This window comes from Zea mays, chromosome 4 (assembly GCF_902167145.1).
Source record: "Zea mays cultivar B73 chromosome 4, Zm-B73-REFERENCE-NAM-5.0, whole genome shotgun sequence".
In the NCBI taxonomy this organism is placed as follows: Eukaryota; Viridiplantae; Streptophyta; class Magnoliopsida; order Poales; family Poaceae; genus Zea; species Zea mays.
In genome coordinates, this window is record NC_050099.1 from 128,736,683 (window position 1) to 128,742,783 (window position 6,101).

General features: G+C 50.5%; 1 pseudogene; it reads left to right on the top strand.

Moving 5' to 3' along the window:
* LOC103655491 (uncharacterized) overlaps positions 1 to 5,498 on the top strand; it is a 28,380-nt pseudogene extending 22,882 nt beyond the window's left edge.
* The last annotated feature ends 603 nt before the right edge of the window (positions 5,499 to 6,101 follow it).

Below are 6,101 nucleotides of genomic sequence, written 5' to 3' on the forward strand. Positions count from 1 at the left end.
CGGCGCTGGACCCCCCAGTGATCATATGAATGACTCCGCGATACGGCTGATCGGCGAAGTCCTCTTGCTTTGGGGCATGGGGGTGGTGGATGTTTTGTTGTTGCTAGTGTGGAGGTGGGGGTGGGGGAGGTACGATTTGTACTTCCTGGTGGTGTTGGTATGCATGGTGCGGTGGATGCGGAGCGGGGCCGTGGATGTATGGCAGAGGGGGTTGCTGATATGTGTGAGCGACAACTCTAGGGTTGTCGGCTGGTTGCGCCCATGCCATCCTGTCTGTGGTGGCCTTCGTCCCTGGGCAGTCTCTGGTTTGGTGGGCACAGTCTTCGCCGTGGAACAGGCAGTAAAATCGGCGTGGCGGCTGCGCACGTCCTCTGCCCCGACCGCGAGTTCCCTTCCCACGGCCCTAGGGAAGATATTCCTAGCGGCGAGGGGCCTCGCCAGCGGGGTGCTGGTTGGCGATGTTGTGCACTTGCTGCTGATTGCGGTCGTCCCGACTGGAGTCTGGCTGCGAGGGCCTCGTCCACGTGCGGCTGGACTGTGGAGTGTCTTTGGGTTTCCTCTGAGACTCGACTTTGCGCTGGTGGAGCTCTTCGGATCTGGCATATTTTTCAAATAGCTGATACAACTCCTGGAGGTTCTTGGGCGGATCCCTGATGCAGTGGCTGTAAAGGACACCGGCCCGAAGGCCGCTGATGGCGTAGTGGATGGCGATTTGGTCATCGACCGAAGGCAGTTGTGATTTGAGGGTCAGAAACTTGCGGTAGTACTCCCACAGAGTCTCTTTCTCCAGCTGCTTGCAGAGTGAAAGTTCAGCCAAGGCGTCGGTGTTTGGGCGGTACCCTTGGAAGTTGAGCAGGAATTTGTCCCGGAGGCTTCTCCAGGAGTCGATGGACAGCGGGGGCAACCTGGTGTACCAGGTGAGGGCTGGGCCTTCGAGGGCGATGATGAATGACTTGGCCATCATGGCGTCGTCCCCTCTGGAAGATGCAACGGCGACCTGATAACTCATGATGTACTGTGTTGGGTCAGTGCTGCCGTTGTACTTGGGATAGGTCCCTGCCCGGAAGTTGGCGGGCCAAGGTGTCACTTGCAGGTGTGGGGCCAGGGGACTTCGCTCATCGAGGTAGTTGACACCTTGGAATGCCGCGGCGTGTGGGATGGCGTGGCCACGCTGGGGGAAGTATGGGTCTTCGACTTGTGCGCGCTGTTGTAGGGGTGGGCCGTGTTGCAGGCCGAGGTGGCCTTCGCGCTGCATTAGCGCGATCTCTTGTTCGAGCTCCTGGGCCTTCTGCTCTTCGTCGCGTATCATCTACCGCACCTTGGCTTGTGCAGACACACGTTGGCGCTTGGCCTCAAGTATTTCTTTTTGCTTCTCGAGATTGTGGTTCTTGATGCGCAAGGCGCGCACCTGTAGCTGTTCTTCCGCTGAGACACCGATGACTTTGCCGTCCTCGATGACGTCCGCGCCCTCCGGTGGAGCGAAGCCTGGTGGAGGTTGCGGCTGTTCTCCAGAGCCGCAGGTGCGGAGAGCGTCGTCTTCGGTGGCCTCTTGGTGGGTGGTGTGGACGAGGGCGAGGGCCTTGCCCTTTTTCTCGGCCAGCAGTGCTGCCTTCGCAGCCTCGTCAGCCTTCGAGCTAGCTTTCTTGGGTGCCATCGTGGGTGGTTTTTTCGTAGCACGAACGGTGGGCGCCAAATGTTGGAACTTGCTCTCCGGTGCAAGTTGATCCAACGGGGGAGTGTAGCGACGTAAACAAGGTTTTTGCTCGAGATGGCAATAGCTCTGTTAATCTAGCCTCTTAAGGGCACTGTGCGGGGGTATTTATAGGTATCTAAGTGCCCAGCGTCCAGTGTTAAGGATGCATGTGCCCCCAGGCACCTAGGTTATCCCCAGAATATTCCCATAAAGCAGGGTTACAGACCGTAATTATAGGGAGACCTTTACAAATTAGGCCCGTAATGCGCAGCGGCCACGCAGGGCCTCTTACAATGGGCCGGATCACACGTGGGCCTCCATGTTGGACGAGGTCGCAAGATGAGACGACCTCGTCATAGGTCTTCGTCCGAAGACGTGTGGGACGAAGGGTAAGTCTGCCCGTCGTCTTGTCTCCAAGGGTGCAGCGAGGTCGGCGAAGGCATTGAGCGAAGGGTGGCGTCTTCGCCTTCGCCCCAACAGTGGGTACGACGACTAGGTAGTAACAATGCCCCAACTTCATCCCCTGCGTGAGATCTTTCACCCTACATAGTTATATGCACGCCACCGGGCACGAATCGCAACGGCGGCGAAGATCACGGCGCGGGATCACCGGCGGCGGTGCACTGAACTTGGCAATCTTCGTCAGGTTACTGTACCATGCGAATTCCCTTCAGTGCGCCTGACAGAGCAGATTGAGAAGCTCCATTTCTCCATTTCTCCATTTTTCATGTGGATAGCTATTGATCCATCTGCACCAAAGTTGTTGCTCTATAAACCAGCTTTGATTTTTCTATAGCAACCACAATCAAACACTCCCTGGATCCTACTCAAAATTGCTTCCAAAGTTCGTCCCAGGTCACTGTCAGTCAAAATTCAGATTCAGGGTTGACTGACAGCCCGACTTTAAGTTCATTTATCTCCAATTTCTGTATAGCATCAATGCTTAGTCATTTAATCAAACTTGTACCCCTAACATAGCTCTACAAGTTTTCTATATTGACCTAGGGCAAAATTCTCATATATTAAGAAATATAAGGCCTCAAACTTGGCCTAATTACACTGAAATTTCAGAGTTAACCACATGGGTGTTCTTGGGACTTTTTGCAAATAAGTCCAAATTTCTCCACATTACATTAAAATCATCCAATGTAAAAGTTACTTGGTGTTTTATGTTCTATCACTTTGATATATGCACTTTAGTCCAAAAGTGCATAGAATTTGCATTTACCCCCCTAGGGTACAAATTAGGGTTTTCTAGGGTTTATTTTAGGGTTTTGGGTGCTTTAGGGCTTTTGTGTCACTCAAATTCATCAAACTTAATCTCTTGTGAGTATTTCCAATGACTTTTTGAGATATCAGTCATTTGGCTTTCTATTATCTACATTCCCTAATCCTAGGGTTAAGTACCCTACCCAGGGTCAAGCACACTTCAAGTCACCACATCACAACTTGTTTTGAAATTTTACCTAGTGGATGCATTCTAGGTGTAACAACACAATGAAATGTCAATGCATATGGTGCCATGCTCAAGTTTTAGTACCAGTAACACCAGGGGTGTTACATCCTTCCCCAGTAAAAGAATCTCGTCCCGAGATTTAAGGTCCTAGGGTAAGTAGTGGAAAAGGAAAGAAAACATCTATGGCAATCAAAGTAACATATCTTGCCACCAGCACTAAGACGAGAACAATCTGTATCTTTAGCACAATAAGGACACGTCAATCTACCATGCATGCTCCATCCAGAGAAAATACCATACGCCATAAAATCATGAACCAAGAACAGATATGCAACACGAAGATTGAATTTCTTCTTTAACTCTTCTTTAACTCTTCATAGGATTCCACACCTTGCCATAGCTTCTTTAACTCTTCAATCAGTGGTTGAAGCATCACATTGAGGCGTACGCCAGGATGCTCAGGCCCAGGTATAACAAGACATAGGAACATAAACTCATATTTCATGCAAAGAGCAGGTGGAAGGTTGTACGGTATGGCAATGATAGGCCAACATGAATATGACACAACAGTCATATTGAACGGCGTGAAACCATCAGTTGCCAAGCTGATATGAACGTTTCTTGCATCGCTGGCAAAATCTAGATCAAATTTGTCAAGAGCCTTCCATGCATCACCATCTGACGGGTGCACCATTAACCCATCTTGTCTGTCCGTACAATCTTTATGCCACCTCATGTGCATAGCGGTCTTCCTCGAGAGAAACAAACGTTTCACTCTAGGAGTGAGAGGCATGTACCGAAGCTGTTTATGTGCAACCTTTGTCACCACCTTCTCCCCATCTTCATTTACAAGCTCCACGTACCTCAACTTCCCACATTTTAAGCATTTCTGTTCTCTGCCATGTTCCTTCCAAAAAAGCATACAGTTGTCTTGGCAAACATCAATCTTCTCATACTCCATACCAAGACCTTCAAGCAATTTCTTGGACTGGTACATGTCTTTGGGCATCTTGTGACCCGTAGGAAGAACCTCGCTAATCAAATCCATAAGCTCCTTGTAACAATTAATTGAAAATGCAAACTTGGACTTGATTGACATCAGTCGGGTCACGAATTCGAGGACGGTCACGTCAGTGTGCCCGTGAAGAGGCTCTTCTGACGCTTTGGGTAGGTCGAAGAACTTCTGAACCTCCGGTGTAGGTGAATCATGATGATCTGGTGCCAGTTTAGGCTGTAGATCCTCAAGCATCTGGTCCATCCTATCAACATCATCTTCACCGTCATCAACTTCTACTTCTGCTGCTCGTTCAACATCTTCACCGTGGAGATACCAGACCTTATAGCCTAGCACAAAACCATGCGAGCACAGGTGTAGTGTGACCTGCCTCTTGGTGTGGCTCGTCATATTTCTACATTTATTGCATGGACACCTAATATTATCTATTTGTGATAAAGCAGTTGCATGGTCCAGAAACATCTGCGTCTTGGCAAACCATTCACTTGTGTGACACCCACCCTTCTTGAAACCTTCATACATCCAATCACGTCTATCACCCATTATTGCGGCTGTGTGTATGAGTAAAGAGTGTGTGAGAAACAATATCACGTTTCTAAACGTAACACATACATCTATAGGTAAGTAGTAAAACTATATATATACATAAATAACATTAAATTTATCAATAGCAAAACCTTCATACAACCTAATATTATAAGTTAAATCTAATCAATAAATAACATCAAATTCAACAATTTAATAGCATAAGTTAAATATATTATAATAATAGAATTAATACTTATATCTAACATCAAGGCACACATGTGATATTAAACTAACTCTAATCACACTCTAATCACATGTTATATTAAACTAACTCTAATCACACTCTAATCACACCCTAAACTAACTCTAATCACATGAAAATTAACTCCCGTCGGCCATAAAAACTGACGAAAATAAACATTTATACACACATTTAACAATAACACTCGTATTTACATTAAATAATTCAAAAAATTATATACCTCAACGGTCCGGGGCAGCGGCGGTGCTCCGAGGCGGCGGCGTTGGTGGCGGTGAGCGGCGGGCGGCGCAACGGGGACGAGCGTCGGGCGGCGCTCCGGGGAGTGGGCGGGCGGCCGGCGGCGCTCTGGGGGTGGGGCAGCGCGGCGGACGACGCTCTAGGGGTGGGGGCGGGCGGCGGGCGCGCTCCGAGGCCGCGGGCGGTGGGCCGGGGCGGGTGTGGGCGGCGGGCGGCGCTCGGGGGTGGGCGGCTCTCTAGGGCGGCGGCAATGGCGGCGGTGGTTTGGAAAGCGAGAGGGAGAGAGGAAATGAGCCGCGCGGGATGACCGTCGGCCCATAAAGCAGTAATCCCCGTCGGCTGGCGTCAGGGCCGACAGGAGTTACCTAATTCCCATCGGCTGGCGTCAGGGCCGACGGGAGTTAACATAAAGCTCGTCGGCTGGCGGCTGGGCCGAAGGGAGTTAACCAAATCCCGTCGGCTAGAATCAGGGCCAACGGGAATTAACGTAAGGCCTGTCGGCTGCTTTTTAGCCGACGGGAGTTATCTAATTCCCGTCGGCCTTTGCTCGGGTCGACGGGAATTAAAATGGCCGACGAGAATGTTCAGTATTCCTGTAGTGGGAGCATGGATTGTATTGCGCAAAATGGAGGAGGTAATGAGTTGACAGGTCACGTCCTTACCAGGATTCGGATGTGGGCGCGTGGCGACTGCGGAGCACGGGGTTCTGGCAGCGGAGGAACTGCGCCGATGAGAAATTGCCCACACGCTGACCGATGTTTCGTCGAATTGACAGCGGTCGAGGATTGCCCGGTATCGGCCACCCCCCCCCTCGAGCACACCACCAAGGACAGGGAGCCCTCCACCGCGCGATCGGCCGTGGAGACACCACCAAGCCCAAATCCCCTCCCCGCACGCAACAAAACCCAAC